The sequence below is a fragment of the Canis lupus genome, chromosome 2 (genome assembly GCF_003254725.2).
Source record: "Canis lupus dingo isolate Sandy chromosome 2, ASM325472v2, whole genome shotgun sequence".
Classification (NCBI taxonomy): Eukaryota; Metazoa; Chordata; class Mammalia; order Carnivora; family Canidae; genus Canis; species Canis lupus.
Window position 1 is genome coordinate 48,976,715 of NC_064244.1, and position 17,473 is coordinate 48,994,187.

At 36.4% G+C, this 17,473-nt stretch overlaps 1 long non-coding RNA gene across 1 annotated transcript in view; it reads right to left on the reverse strand.

The window, feature by feature from the left end:
• LOC112660307 (uncharacterized) overlaps positions 1-17,189 on the reverse strand; it is a 283,140-nt gene extending 265,951 nt beyond the window's left edge. The window contains exon 1 of the long non-coding RNA XR_007406712.1: positions 17,161-17,189. This is a non-coding gene — a long non-coding RNA (uncharacterized LOC112660307). The remainder of the gene's footprint in view (positions 1-17,160) is intronic.
• Positions 17,190-17,473: the final 284 nt, after the last annotated feature.

Below are 17,473 nucleotides of genomic sequence, written 5' to 3' on the forward strand. Positions count from 1 at the left end.
TTGCTTAACCTTTCTTTCCTCATTTTCCTCACCTGTAAAACTATGCTTCATTAAAAAATAAAAATAAATAAATAAAAAACTATGCTTCATAAAACAGACCTTCACAGGGTTCTTCTGAGGTAAAATTCAGTTCACAAGAAAAGGAAGAAACAGAACTAAAAGTTCTTTGAGAAAGACAAAGTTCATGCAAAGACAAAGCAATATTTACCAATTTTTAGAAATAGCCAGGTTATTTAACCTCTCTACTTTTGTTTCTTCATTTGTAAAAAAGTAAAGGAAAAATAGTATTGTGGATTAAGAGATAATGCCAGTGAAAGAAAGCAGTCAGTAAATGTGTTTCTCTTTTATTTTTAAAAGATTTATTTATTAATTTAAGAGAGGGGGCACAAGTTCGGGAGTAGTAGGGGAGAAGGAGAAGTAGACCCCCTGTGAGCAGGGAGCCCGATGTGGGCTCGATCCCAGGACCCCAGGACCATGACCTGAGCCAAAGGCAGACATTTAACCATCTGAGCCACCCAGGCATCCATCCTTCCCCTTATTTAAAATCTTATTTTCAAAAAGCCTATAGGAAAGGTCTTTTTTTAAGATATTAATAAGGTACAAATGCGTTATTATTGTTCATGCACAACTAGAGCCTTTAATTACCACCAACTAAATCTTACATTCCCTTAAGCTGACAGCCATAGTATAGCAAAAAATTGAGTCATTAAGTGGGCCATTAGGCAAAATTGGATTATAAATCAAGTTTTCTAGCCAACAGAATGAAGAGTTGCTTCTATTCTTTCAGGGTCTCACTTTCTTTGAGCCAGAGATTGAGTAGCATCATGGCACTTGGCTACTGGCACATGGCCACACCAAAGAAAGCATTTTACTGAGAACCTGATGCAAATGTTTAATGCTATATTTATAAAATTATTCAGAAGGTTGAGGAATAGGATTTCCCATTTTTAATGTTATCCAGGAAGTTTTATGTTGGATAAGAAAACATTGTGTTCAGCATTTGTTTTCTTAACATTTAAAATGATACTGATGATACCTACCTACAAAATTTGAATCACAGTGTTCTTTTTCTTGTAGCAGCTAACATAAAAAGCACTTGGTTTCATAAACTCAGTCCTCAAATAGTGCTCTGAATCATTTTTTGCACTTGTACCTTTTTGATGCAGCAAGCCATTCCATACCAATCTAGAGAAAACGGGGCTTCATTTTACTTAGTTATGACTTTGTATAATAGTACTATAAACATAATAATCTAGCCAGTAAATCATAACATTTACTCAGAGTACATCACTGAGCTAGATCTCTGATCGTAAACCTGAGAATATCATACCAAATTATCCTTAAACAGCTCTTACTAGATTTATTTCAAAAAGATTTTATACATACTTGGTAAAGACAATAAAGGATTTACAGACTAATTATATAATTTTCAACTACACTTAAAATATTTCTTCACATAGGCTATTAATCCTTAATGTAATAATAAGGGCAATTTTTTAATAATTTGAAGTCAATCCTAAGCTTATATTTTACAAGCACTAAATACCTTACAACATACTCCATGGTGTTTTGTTTCCTAATATAGAAACAGTCTTCAACTAAGAACAAGTTGTTTTCACAAAATCTTCCTTCTAAGTTTATTTTTCTTGGAAATTAGAATATGTTTCCTCATTTTAAAAAAGAGTTATAGTAATATTTGGATTCCTACTTTAATCCACAAAATCTCATCTAAAACACTCGCACAGCTTTTCAATTCTAACCACCACCAGGCCCTATTTCCCTGTCTCGCTCTAGACACTGGGAATATGTTTATTTCATTCAATAGCAACACCGACCCCCCCCCCTCATAATAAGGTGGTGAGTAAAGAAAGGAAAATCCTCCTTGTAGCCACCAGCACATAAAAAGCATTTCTATATAATAAAAGGACTTAGATGAGCACTGTCGGAGAAATGTATAATGTGAGCTATGTATGTAATATTGAATATTCTACCAGTCTCATGTCAAAGTAAAAAGAAACACATTTTAATAATGTGCTTAACCTAATTACATTCAACATGTTATTTTAACGTATCCTTAATATAACATCAGTTTTAGAATAATGGGATAGATTGTGTGTTTTCGGTTTTAAGTCTTCAAGATCCAGTATTTATTCAACAGGGCATGTCTCAAATGAGACCAGCCACATTTCAAGTGCTCAGTAGGCACGTTTGGCTAATAGCTGGCTGTTGCATTGGCCTGGCATTCATCAGGCCATCAATCAACATTGAGCCAGGGAAGAAAAAAAATCAAGGTGTCCATTGCATTACGGAAAAAGGACCACTGTTTAGGAATTAGACCTTACACAATTGTGGAAAAATCTGGGAAAATAAAGGTCTAAAAAGGAGAACTGAAAAAAACAAAATCAGAGAAAAATCTTCCTAAAACGTTAGAAAAGGGAAATTTCAGGCAAGGGTGGTGGCGAAGCCATCTAGCCGCTGCAGCGGGGCCACAAAGAGGAGCTGGTCTCTGTAGAGCTACTGCCTCTGTTCAGGGATTGCTGTTAACCTGTAGCCCAAGGACAGGGGGTGAGCCTGGAGTCTCCTGGTCCTAGAACCAGCTGTCAAGAAGAGCTAAATGCAAATCCGGAGAAAACAAGGACAACTTGGAGTCTGCTGGCCCCTCTACACCAGCCTCTCATTGCCTCACACCACGAAGACCTTCAGGCCTAATGGCAGGTGTGTGGCTTCTAATTTTCACATCTCATGCACATCTCTCTTTCGGCCAGGTATACCTGACATCATATAGGAAGGGGATCTGTGAAAAGTATCATGAACTTAGCTAAAGAGGCATAACACGAAGTCACTACAGTGAAACCATACAGAAAAAAGGATTCCGAGAAACATCATTGCAGCTTAGCCAAGTTGACACAGTAAAAAGCACCACAGCCCCCTAGGCCTAACTGATGGCAGAGCCGGCTGTGGGCTGAAAAACACCTGTTACCCAAACATCCATACGGGTGGTTCTGCTTAGCAGGAGGAGGAGCTAGCATCTGGTCGATGATAAATGCACACCAGGTACCATCCAGGTGTTTCATATATAGTCTATTTGTATACAGTATATCCTATATGGTCTTTGTATTAGTATCATATTTCTCACAACAACCCTAGAAGACTCCTATGACCATGTCCACTTTATAAACAAGATTAGAACTCAAAGAGGTTAGGTGACTTTTCTAAGGTCACACAGCCACTATTGAGTGGTACAACCAAAAGTCACACCTAGACGTGCCTACTTCTTGAGGCTTCATGTACAATTTTCACTGTACCTAAGAAGTCCAATTCTTAATTTAGGAACTCTAACAGTGTGTCCTTCCATGGTTGGAGAGCAAGTCTTACTATATATATATATATATATATATATATATATATATATATATATATATATATATAGTAACATTACAATCTCACTAAGCCTTTGGATACCGTCCTCTACCATATAATAAGGCATTTTGACTTCATTTAATATAGTCACACTTTGGGTCCAGCCAGTTGACCAACCAACCAACCGTTTAGAGCCCTTCCTAGCTCTTTCAGCTAAAACACTGAATCCAGAATCTCTGATGAGTGAGCGCAATCTAACTTTATATCCCTTCCACCTTGATAATACACCTTTAATATCCACTCTCACATATACCCTCTAGCTTTTCGTCTATTTAACTTTTTAAAATCATTCAGTTCTTTCTGGTGTGTATCACACCTCTTCCTGAGTCACAGCTAGTACCTCATCTTTTGAGAGTTGCTGTGGATTTGAACCTAGTTGTAGATCCAGAAACAAAAAGGAGTGTGGGCTTGTAGGTCCTGAGGATGGTCAGGAGTGCCTTTGTAGACACCACCTCCGTTGAGGCACTCATGAATAAATAAATAAAATCCTAAAAAAAAATAAGTAAGTAGGTTGCTAGGGAGGAAAAAGTAAAACACAAAAACCTTGAGGTAAGTAGAGTGCCAAGTTCCAAGGCTATAAAAGTGACAAATTACCATAAACCTCATCAATTCAAGATAATTGGGGGGAACCCTAAGAGGCCTCGGTTAGCTGAATTCCGTTTTAAAGACTGAAGATTTATAATCAACCTGTCAATATATAAATGGCTTGAGAAGCTCGCTTAAAATGTTCTATTTTAAACTCTTATATGTTTATACTATACACTTTCATTTTATAAAGGGCTTCCAAAGAAACTTATACATTCTTACTCAGCCCTGTCTAAATTAATATGCACTTAAACAAATACTTTTTAAAGCATTATACTTGCTACCTTTATAAGTAAATAACTTCAACTGTAAAAAACCTATTTTATTGACACAATCTGAAAAACCATTTTACATTTACCATGTTTCCCAAGTAAAATAATGTGATCTGTAACCTATAAGGTAGATGTTCAGAGTTCATAGCAATAAATTATTAAAGGAAAACACTGAAGCCACAGTGTAGCCAGGTAATATTCCATTTTTCATTACCTGCTACCTTTTGTCTTTATCCTTTCTGATACTCTCATTCTAGTTTTTCTCTGTGAATGAGTTCCCTTTGTTTTTGAGCTCCTGGATTTCATTTCCCCCAGCTCCTAAAGCTTTCATATAAAACAGTACATATTCTCACAGCAAAACTCAGCAATAACACCTAGGTATAAGGTCTCCCCAATCAGTTGTTCAAGAGATAAAAACAGTACGTGATCAATCGCAACTTAATTTAATGAATAAATGACCACTTGATCTGTGAAAGATGCTCTTTTGACCATGATCTAAACTCCACCTAAACACCAATCACATTTCCTGAGGATTTCAGAACAAATTCTTATTACCTAGGAATCTATATACTCCTTCTAATTAAAAAAAAAAAAGAGTTCAGAGGGGCACCTGGGTAGTTTAGTGGTTGAGCCTTTGGCTCAGAATGTGATCCTGCAGGGAGCCTGCTTCTCCTTCTGCCTATGTCTCTGCCTCTCTGTGTCTCTCAGGAATAAATAAATAAAATCTTTAAAAAAAATCGTTCAGAAATCTATCTGGTATCTGATTATTCATGTGAAAGCTAAAACTACTGCCGCAAAGTTTTCTACTCCTCTCTGCTTTCTATATCATGGATTGATCTGAGATCATCAGTACAAATGTTTATCAACACATGCATTTTGGCTTTGGGAGGCTAAAAATAGAAGGAAATTGAGTGAAAGTTGCACCACCTGTAAAGCCATGCTTCGGGGAACAATGCTATTGTACAGAGCTCATGGTTACTGTTATTCACTACTTTATCCAGACATTAACCATGTGTGTCTTTTTCCTTCTACAAACTAGGAAAGCACACACATGATCTCCCCAGAAAAAAAATGTTCCTTTGCTGTAATTACATGCATAGGTACAGCTTATAGGTGAGAAAAAGGAGGAGGTACGTTTTACTTTCATAAATTATAAACTTAAAACTATCAGAGATATAGCTAGGAAAATGATTTTATCAGCTAATGAATTGTAAGCCCTTTAGAAATTTGGCCCAATCTCGAACTACTGCAAGGTGAATTTTTTGTCATAGTTTACTGATAAATTCTGCAATATTCCCTCCTTTCTGGTGCCAAAAATAAAAAGTTTTAACTGAAAAAAATGGTAACAAATTGCATACAAAATATACATTGTCTATTTCATCAAGATGTAAAACTCACTGGGTGCCTGAATGGCTCCATCAGTTAAGCATCTGACTCTTTTGGGCTCAGATCAAGCAGGATCTCAGGATCCTGAGATCTAGCCTTGTATCAGGCTTCATTTCACTGGGGAGTCTGCTTCTCTCCCTCTTCCTCTCCCTCTGCTCCTCCACCAGAGCTCACTCGCTCGCTCACTCTCTCTCTCTAACAAATAAATCTTAAAAAAAAAAAGTTAACAACCTCAGGTCCTCTAAAAATATAGTATTTAGTATCCAATCCCATTATTATATATCTTACAATTTCATCACCAAATTTTCTAGAAAAATATATATTAATGATCATAGTTATAGACATTTATCTATTTTTTCCTGTTCTGAATGGAGTCAGATTCATAAAGGAGAGTGAAATTAGAGTGGTCTTGATGCAGCAACAGAAGGAAAAGGACATATGTAATATATTCAGACAGAAAAAATAACCAAAGAAAGACTAAGAGGAAAAAAACTAACGTCAATAAATACTGCAAAAAGGTGAGCATGGAATCATTTAATCTGGAAACATTATGCAGTGCATATACTTAAAATACAAACACCATGTTTACAAATGTACACGTACTGTTTTTCTGCATAACACACTGAAGAGTCAAAAGCTACATGACTCGTTAATCAAATGAAAAGAACTTTTAGAGCAATATCCCTAGAATTACAATTAATTCTAGAAAAATACAAAATGATCAAAATTATATAATATGCTTAGCAGTGCTAAAATTTTGTCAGATCTATTTGAGCATTGACAACAAAACACATGATCTATACAGTATTTAAATCAGAATCAGTACTTTTACATACATTATCATTAATAATGAGAACAATTCTTAAGCCCTGTTTTCTTGCAGTTCTAAGTTGGTGGTTTCTGAGAAATACGGCATGTTTGTCCTTCTATGCCAGGAGATGCAATTACTAATACCGATGGTCTATCCAATTCTTCTTCAAAGGGTTTAAGTACAGTAAAGCTGGATAAAATACATGATGGCACCAAAATAAATGCTCTAAAATTAAACCTAAACGTTTATTAGAATCAGTGATTTGAAATTTAGATCAATAATACCATTTAAACAGAATTTTTCTGAGTAGGTATTCTCTATAATCAGCTGTAGAATCACAAATAAAATGTCAACAGAGATGGTTTATTAAGTTTAAAATTAATCAAGAGGATATTAACTCTTCTTGATTTAAAAGATGATACATTTCACTTCCAAATTTTTATGTCTATAACTTTCAGAAATTGGGTATATCAAAAGAAGACAATTTTTTAATAAAACAACCGATTATAAAACCCCCTTATGAGTTTAGTCCAATATGTTTTTAAATTATTGTGAAATCCTTAAACAAATGAAATTTCTCAACAAAAACAAAATGAGATCTGTCTGCTAAGGTACAGTGCTTATTAGGTAAGAAAAGATAAGATGTTTTGTAGGACAGTCACTAAGCCCATTAGAAGGGCTCCTATAGTGTAGAAATGACATGGGAAAAAAACCTCAAAAGGTAGTTGAGGTAAGATGGTGAAGTAGATGATTTTGAAAAATATATACATATATTCTTAGAACTTACTATGTACTTTTTATCTTTAAATTTTTATTTATGCCCTCTTATCATTAGCAGTATTTCCTTCAGACGTGGCCTTACGCCTTGGCAAACAGACTCACTCTTTGTCTATTCATCTTTTACTCTATTTCCTCAAACATAAGAACTTAGAGTGCCAAGTATCATTTATCCAATGTCCAGATTTTGCCACAAAAATATTCAAAAACTAAACTTTTAATGAAATAAAACTATTATCACCTGTTGGTGACTTAGTTGTAGCTAGTGATTACACCTATTTGATGGCCTGAAAGGTGCTCTTTTCTTTCCTGCAAAATTGTTCCAGATTCAAAATGATTCATGATATTGTAGGAAGCACTTGTTTGGTTTCTGTATCTGACATTCAAGGCCAACTTTTAAGAATAATATAACCATCCTTCCCCCGGAAAACCAAAACATATTTCAATTCTCTAACGCAGAAATGAGGAAAAAAATAAAAACATACATATTTTAGAGTAGGCACTGACATGCAATTGCATACAGAAAAGACATACATTTCCAAATGTGTCAACTAACGTTTTAAATTCCTGTCCTTCTCTCTCGATTTAAACATGGTAACCTTGACTTTGAACCTTGAATCTTGTTCCTGGCTCTACTGCCTTCTAGCTTTAGGAACAGACTATCAACAATCCTTAAATATGACTGCAGAAGTAGAATGGTTGGAGATCTGTTTAGACTGAACATGATCTGAATCCTACTCTACAGCTCTCAGTGTTGGGGCGCTCTTAACCAGCTTCCTGCCACTACCCTAACACAGCTCTCGACTTGCATATTCCAGAACCCACTGGGCAAAACTTAATAGTCCTCACAGATTTTAGTGACCCAAGCTTTATTGTACGTAATTAAAAATGACATTAACAATGAAAATATACTTTAAAAATTAACATTAAATGTGTTCTTTTGACTTACCACTAAATATAATTTTCAGAAGTCCACTAGTGCATTTTATTTTGTAGTTCTTTAGCCACCCCTGGCTATGTTTGCCAAGCATTCACAGAACTGTATTAAGAAGCATAAATTTGGGGTGTCCTATACCTTAAAATCTGATACCATGAAAAAGAGCAACAATGAAATCATACCTGCATATAATAGATAAAATAAATTCATGAATTATAAGAATAGAATGGAAAATATTTATTTAAGCCACATCTATGTGGCGATGTGGGCATGTGCATGAATGTATTTGTTAACATAAAACAATGAATTTATGGAAAAGATTTTCAAAAGAAATCAGTCTCACTTTTGCAACATACTCTTCAACAGCAAGAAGATAAACTTTTCTCCCAAAGAATTGTCCTTTGACTTTGACGGTCTCTTTTATTTTTTTTTTTTTTTTTTTTTTTCCATTTTTTTTTTTTTTTTTTTTATTTATTTTTTTTTTATTGGTGTTCAATTTACTAACATACAGAATAACACCCAGTGCCCGTCACCCATTCACTCCCACCCCCCGCCCTCCTCCCCTTCTACCACCCCTAGTTCGTTTCCCAGAGTTAGCAGTCTTTATGTTCTGTCTCCCTTTCTGATATTTCCCACACATTTTTATGATTTGATGTCCTGGTTCTGCATTTGGATCAAACTCAAATTCTATTCCATCAACTTGATGGAAAAACTATACGCTGGGATAATTGTACAAAATTTATATTAGTAATATAATAGATAAGATCAGATATTTAACATTTAAATGAGCACATTTTATTATGCTACACTGGGAAAGTAAAAATGATTCCCTTCACATCACCAGGCAAACTCTGTGTAGAGAAAAAAAGGAAAACAAAGAATATCTTAAAACCTCCTGTTTAGGGCTTATGACTTGCCCACTGCATGTGGCTCTGGAAAGGACTTGGCCTCAGAGCACAGAGCAGCACAGCCAGGAAAGCAGGGTCTGAGGGCTGGGCTTGTAAGCTACTCACGGCCTCCTGCCATTCGGTGTTCTTGCCCTTCGGCTGCCTATCTGAGGCTCACAGATTCCTTCAAAAAATATCTAAGCATTTATCTCCACTAACCATCATGTGAGAATAAAGCCTATGCTGCACAAATATATAGTTAGATGACAGGTAAATACTTTATTTAGGAATTTATCATGGGGCTTAACTTCTGCTCATATCTCCCCATGCTTCAATGAACATTTATGATGAATCTAGAATAATACAAAATAATCAAATTGCTCTTCCCAATTTACAAAGCCTGAGTCCCGAATAGGTGATTATATCGGTGTTTCCATTCTGTGTAGGACAAATGACAAATGAGCTCTAATTGTTACCAGCATACACCAGCTCCAGTGACAGTACATCTCACAGCCTCAAGGCACAAAGACCAAAAGGAAAGTCAATCCCTTTTGTTTCCTCTTTATTTCCTGAACTCTTTATTTGTAATCTCTATTTTATTGTATCTATTTTCAAAAATCTAAATCCTTTTTGGTTCCACTCTTAAATAATACCCTCTGATTCCAACTTGCCATTAAACATTCCATGCATTTTTGTATATCTACTTAGATTTCAATCCTTATCTTTTCATTCCCTCCCAGGTCCTGCCTTAAGTAGGTAATTACATAGCTAGGTAGTAGATAGACAATTATTCTTTCTTTTTCTAGGAGACAAGCTTTTCTGAGAGGTGAGAACGAAGTTAAGGATTAAATAAATTACTCTGTGCTTTCCTGATGCATTGTTTCTATATGTCTGCTGCACATTAAAATATAGTAAACATAGCATCTACTAAAAAACAAGCACTTGGGCAGCCCAGGTGGCTCAGCAGTTTAGCGCCACCTTTGGCCTGGGGTGTGATCCTGGAGACCCGGGATCGAGTCCCATGTTGGGCTCCCTGCATGGAGCCTGCTTCTCCCTCTGCCTGTGTCTCTGCCCCTCTCTCTCTCTCTCTCTCTCTCTCTCTCTGTGTCTCTCATGAATAAATAAAATCTTAAAAAAAAAAACAAAAACAAACACTCCATCAAAGAATCTTTTCACTATCCATTAGTCTACTGCTCTGACTTAACTACCATTCATTCCCTGTTAATTAAAAGATGATCACCCAGTTTTGGGTTCACTTTCCATGTACAACAATATATATGAACCTAGGAGGCATTATACCAAGGGAAATAAGCTAGAGTAATACTGCATGGTATCATTTATATGTAGAAACCAAAAAAAATAATAGAAAGTTACTGAATTCAGGGAAAGAGTGCAGTCTGGTTGCCAGGGACTGGGGTATGGGGAAAATAGGGAGCTGTTGGTCAAAGAGAGAAAATGTTTGCAAACCACACAGCTGACAGGATTCATCTTTAGAATATATGAAGAACTCTCAAAACAGTAAAAAGAACAAACAATACAATTAGGCTATCCCAACCCCCAAAAACCTGTGAAGACACATTTCACCAAAGAAAATAAACATATGGTAGATAAACAAGAGTTTCAACACAACTGTCCATTGGAGAAATTAAAACTACAATTTTACTGCATACCTATTAGAACAGATAAAAGGAAAATGTCAAATGTTGGTGAGCATGCAGAGACACTGGGACCTCTCATACACTTTAGGTGTACAGCCTGAGCTGAAACCAAGAGTCCGATGCTTCACTGACTGAGCCACCCAGGTGCTCCAGTGATAGACTAATTCTATGTCTCAAAGGGGTGGTGGTTACTCAAATTTACGTATATGATCAAATGGCACAGAATCCTATGCACATACTATACCAATACCAATTTCCTAGATTTGATCATGTGCTATAATTATGTAAGCTCTAACCTTGGGAAATATTAAAGAAAAACATAGAAAAGATCCCTGTACTACCTTTGCAACTTCATGTGAATCTACTATAAGTAAAATATTTTTAAAAAGAATGGTCATTTCTACTGGAGGTGTTACATAGCAATATTCTTAGTTCTCCTTTAGTACTTTTTCTGTATTTCAAACGCATTTTCAAAGACCTAACTAAGAGAAAAACTACTACATAAATTACACATTTAAATTCATATTAATCAATTATTGTTCTTTATAAAGGGTTCTCAGTGAAGAGATGTGAGAATGCCTGTATTCGTGAGCTGGGGCGACCATAATGAAATACCAAAAACTGAGTGGCTTAAGCAACAGTAATCTATTCTCTCTCAGTTCTAAAGGCTGCAAGTCCAAGGTTAACGTGTCCATAGTCTTGGGTCCTTTTGAGTGCAGTGTTTGAGAATATGTCCCCATGTCGCATGCCTCTCTCCTAGTTTCTTCATGCGATATTCTCTTCATGTGTATGTCTGTGTTCAGATTTTCCCTATTTATAAGGACACAGTCAAACTGGAGGACAGGCCCACTCTGCTCCAGTATAATCTCAGCAATAACCCTATTTCTAAATAAAATCCCATTCTGATTTGGGGCATTAAAACTTTAACATGAATTTTGGCAGAGTAATACAATTCAACATGCAACGGTTCCTTACCTCTAGTTCAAAGATAACTGAAAAATCAGAAGAAAAACACCACACACACACATAAGCAAATGTAATTTATTTGGGCCATGTGTTACATTCTGGGTTTTCGGCTTTGACATTTTAAACTGAGACTGACCATTAAAAGAAGAGGCCTTCACAGCTAAGGACAATGGTGTAAGTTCAATGGCATTACAGAAAAATATACAGGAGAATATTTTCTCCTCCTTCCTTCCACAAATATCTGAGGATACCTATTGTGTACACCCAGTGTTATTCCAGGAGCCGGGAATATAAAAGAAGTAAAAATCTTTGCCCTCATGGAGTTTCCACAACAGTGGAGGAGACAGACAATAAAATAAATTCATTAAACATACTGATTGTGGATGATGACACATGGTAGGGAGGAGCAAGGGGCTATGAAATGTTAGAGTTGTATTTTGTATTTTTTTATTTTATTTTACTCACTAAAAAGGTAAATTTTGACTAAACACTTGAAAAAAAAATCAGAGAAGAAGCCATCTGATTATCTGGAGCAGAGTCCCCTACAGAGAAGTACACCAAGTGCAAATGCTCTGAGGTGAAAGGACTTTCTGATTCATGGAATCCCGCTGACAAAGAGACCTGTGTCACCAGAACAAAATAATCAGGAGGAGGGGAGTAAGAGATGGAGTCAGAAAGGCAAGAGCATGGAAGGGTTTTGGCTTTTTACTCTGAATAAGAGGGGAAAACACTGGAGACATTGAGGCAGAGAAATGCTATGATCTCACCTATGTTGTAAGAAACCTCAGCACAGATGACACCTTCAAGGGCTTTACGGTCCTGAGGAAATCGATCTATTTTCTTGATGGTCTCTAGCTCCTCATCTGGCCAGCACCACTAAATCAAGACCTTCCCACTTTGCAACAGGTTGGCTGTCCTTCCTCGGGCTGGTACTTTGCAGACCTGGAAACTGAAATCCTTCAAGTTTAAAACATTTCGCCACATCCAACTCCAGACTTTACATGAAGTGTCCAGTGTTTATTTTTTTCTTCTTTTTTATCTTCTTCTTTTTTCTTCTCCTTTTTCAGTAGTCTCTCGTCTCAGTTACAGGCAATACAATTTACCCAAACAAAGACTCTCACCTTCGGCTCAACCATCTCTCATACATTTGGCATGGCACAGACTTGTGTGCAAATTCGCTCATCAGATGCTAACTTTTAGTCTACTTAGAAACATAATTGGAGATGGGGAAATTATTTTTTGAGAAAGTAAGGACACGGACAAGGAAACAGCACAGTACCTAATCCAGAAAATGCCATGAATGTTAGTACAAAGAAGTGTAAAGGAAGTTCAAGACTACTAGCCAATTCTGCAGAACAACTGAATCCATAACTAAGAGATTTAGTTGGCTCCCAAATATTGTATTTCTTGTCTCAGAGCAATTTAAAGGTAACTAACACTATCAATTTTAATATCAATAATCAAATTTCTGACAACATCTCTACATAGAAGTCAAATCAAGTTTTAACTGGTGCTGATTATACCTGCAAAATAGCTCCAAGCTATTCCTCTCCAGTCCCTCCACATCTTAACTCTCTACATTGTCAACACCACTAGTTATTTTTCTAAAATATAAATCAGACATCTTTCCCCTGCTTAAAATTAAATGACAGTTCCTCTTAACCCACAGTGAAAGGTCTCAAATATTCAGGACATATGCTCCCAAGGTGGGCCCGACCTTGCCTTTCAAAACTCAAACCACTTTCTCACATGCGCCGTATACTCCTGCTCTCCCATATAGGAAGAACCACTTGACTAGAACTCCTTACATAACAGGAATACATACAGTCTACAACACAGTAAGCATCTCCCGGGTATAGACCATGCCCAATCTATGCTTTAATCCCAAGTACAATGCCTAGGACCTACCAGGCACTCAATAAATATTTAGTAAATAAAAGAAATAACTTAATAATTGATATTTTATCAATGACTTTATTATCTTTTTTAATAATCACTAAACGATCTTTCCAGAATCATGGGTTTATCCACAGGATATCAAAGCGACTTTTTTTAAGAATGAAATTCTAGAATTCACTCTAAATTATTGTTAGTGGCTAGGAATATTTTTACCATTTTCCTAGTACCCTACGTTACTACATTAAGTCAATGTGTGGAAAATGGTGTTATTCAAAAAATACAGATACTCGATGAGAGAACTGGCCCATCATGCAGGTACAATCCAGGACTTTCAATCTTATGTTTTGATAATATTCTGAAATGGTGTTGACAATTAAAAAAAAACCCACATATAGAGCATAAAAAAGATGGTAAAATTCTAGAGGAGAAACCACTTATGAAAAGTTTCAGCCTTTGATCTGCTAATTAATTTTACAGAAATGCTATATTGCCTAAGTTGTCTTACCACCATACCTGCCTCACTCCAGCTTGGTGAGAAAAAACACAAGCAGCAACAACAAAACATTTATTCGCTTCCAAGGAAGACGCATACCCAAGAAACACACACCCAAGAAAAATTATAATTTAGGTCCACACAAAAACTTGTACATGAATGCTTATTACACATCATTTAAAACAGACAAAAAGAGGGAATAATCAAATATTTATCAACTGGTAGATAAATAAAATGTAATACATACACACAATGGACCATTATTTATCAATAAAAAGGAATGAAATACAGATGCGTGCCACGACATGAATGTATCTTGAAAATATTTGATCTGTGAAAGAAGCCCATCATAAATGACACACTTTACATGATTCCATTTATACAAAAGCTCTGTAATAAGTAAATCTATAGAGAAGTAGAATGGTAATTGTCTAGGACTGGGAGTTTTGAGAGAAAACTGGAAGCAACTGCTAATGGGGACAGGGTTTCTTACTGGGATGATAAAATGGTTCTAAAATGGACTCTTGTGATGATCACAGCCCTGAAACACTAAAAATCACTCAACCAAACACTAAATATGTGGGTGAATTGTATGCTATATAAATTCTATCTCAGCAAAGCTATTACTTTTTTTAAGTGATGTATGGAATTTATCAAGAAAACTCAACCTAAGGGGGTGTCCTTTCCCAACTCAAGTGAATTCTTTCTGTGAGGGTTTCTATCATTGGTATTTGTGTTTGCACATAATAGCTCTCATACGTTACTCGAGGTTAGTGAGAATAGCGTCGAGTCCTGTAAGAGGGTTAACTTTAGTAATACATCTGCAGGCAGAAAAGTACAGAGTACTTGTTGGTACATTTTACTAAGTTTTTATCCAAAATGATAAAATTTCAGTTTTGGTATTAAGTAACTCTTAGCTGGAAAAATCTGGCTTTTCTTAACAATAGACCTGGGATCTGAATAACTGAGGATTTCCCTAAAAACTAACAATATTTAACACTGAAGAATACAGGATTTGTGTACATAGAAATTTCTTCATTATCTGAGATAGGACACATGTAAATGTGTGTCCAATAGCTATTCATTGAAAAAAGCTGACCAAGCACTGCCGTAAGCCTGAAGCTGGGTTGATTTTGGCATTTGACTCAGTCTTCTTACTTGCCAGCCCAATTAACGCTGACAGCCAGAACACCTTTTTAATAAAGCTGACCTCCAGGCAAACATCAGCACCAGTCAACTCTTTCAGATTACTTCCACCGCTACAACACCCACTAACCAGATCCCCAAGGAGGAAATGGAAAGCATCTGTCTATATTTGTCATTATCTCTTTTCTACATCCTGCATCCTTCCTCATATCATCTTCACCCTACCAAATCAACATATGAGTATTTGGCTAAAATTCAGTTAACCAAGGTGAAGTCCAGCATACTATAATTTTTAAAACATTTTTGGTTTTGACTTCAAAAATTCATCCTGCTCCTGTTACATCTCCTCCCTCCTAATTTCCTGACTACTCCTAATTTCATACTATCCTATAAAATTAGTGAAGAATGCATAAAATGTCTTACTGTGTACAAGATACTATTTGGGGTCTATGAATACTCAAAAAGAGAAATGACACTGAGTGACTTTATACCAGGAGAACTCTGGAAGGCAGCTAAACTCACCACTATACCACCAATGCTACCAGGGGAACTCTGTAAGAAAGAAAATTTGCCTCAAAGATCAGAATATACATGGGAGCCTCATCCGTATGATTCCACCCATCTGTATTACTTCTTTCCACGGAGCAAATGACCAACACAAAAGGAGAACATTTGATAAGAAGCTACAAGGTCAAGTAATACAACTACAGGTTGAAGAAAAACCAACAATCTAAATAAAGTAAGTGTAAAATCGAGGCCCAATTAAAATGTGTAGATATACATAAAAACACTTAATATCAAGGATGAACTACTTATAAAAACAACAACAACACTACTAACTGTAGCTCAATTTTAGCTGCACGTACTATGGGAACTAAGCATTTCTACCTTTGGAAAACAAGGTACTTAGAGCATTTTCTAAGCACTTTACCTTTAACTGTACACAGAGCCAGTTAAATTACCTTGAGTTTCTCAAGTTTATTCTCCACATTAGCATCAGAATGGTTTGACGTTAAAACATAATTTATTTGACACGCCAAAAACCTGTTGTGTTTATATACACTATCAATAAAGAATAAATGAAATTAAGAAAACAATTCCATTCAGAAGAGCATCCGAAAGAATGAAATGCTGAGGAATAAATGTAACAAAGGAAGTATAATGTGTATAATCTGAAACAACAAAACATCATTTGAAGAACTAAACATATGGTAAGACACCCTGTGTTGATGGACTGAAAGAATTAACATTAACCTAGCAATATTCCTTAAATTAGTCTACAGATTCAAAGCAATCCATATAAAAATCTCAGCTGCCTGTTTGGCAAAAATTGACAAGCCAATTCTAAAATTCATACACAAATACAAGAGACCCAGAGAAGCCTAAAGAAACTTCAAAGAAAAGAACGAAGGAAAAGATGCTCACTTGCCAGTTTCAGAACATACTATGGAGCTTCAGTAATCAAGACTGTTTTTTCCAAATCAGGACAGACACATAGATCAATGGAACCCACATGAGAGTCAGCAGATAAACACTCACATTTAGGGTAAATGATTTTGACAGGGGGGCCAAGACACTTTAATGGAGGAAAATAATCTTCTCAACAAATTATTTCTGGAAAAATTGACATAAACACACACAAAAATAAAGTTGGACCAATTTATTATACCACACACAAAAAATAACTCAAAATGGATCAACGTACCAAAAGTAAGAGCTAAATCTATTTTTTAAAAAAAGTTTGTGAGGAACACAACGCTAACTCTCTGTGATCTTATTTTAGGCCACAGTTTCTTAGGACAACAAAAGCTTAAGCAACAAGAACATTTTGATAATTGGCCTTCTTAAAAATTAAAAACCTGGAGGGAGGGGCAAGACGGTGGAAGAGTAGGGTCCCCAAGTCACCTGTCCCCACCAAATTACCTAGATAACCTTCAAATCATCCTGAAAATGTACGAATTAGGCCTGAGATTTAAAGAGAGAACAGCTGGAATGCAACAGTGAGAAGAGTTCAGGCTTGTATCAAGGTAGGAAGACGGGGGAAAAAGAAATAAAGGAACAAAAGGCCTCCAAGGGGGAGGGGCCCGCGAGGAGCCGGGCTGAGGCCGGGGCGAGTGTCCCCAGGACAGGAGAGCCCCGTCCCGGAGGAGCAGGAGCTGCACCAACCTTCCCGGGCGGAAAGGGGCTCGCAGGGAGCTGGAGCAGGACCCAGGAGGGCGGGGATGCCCTCGGGCTC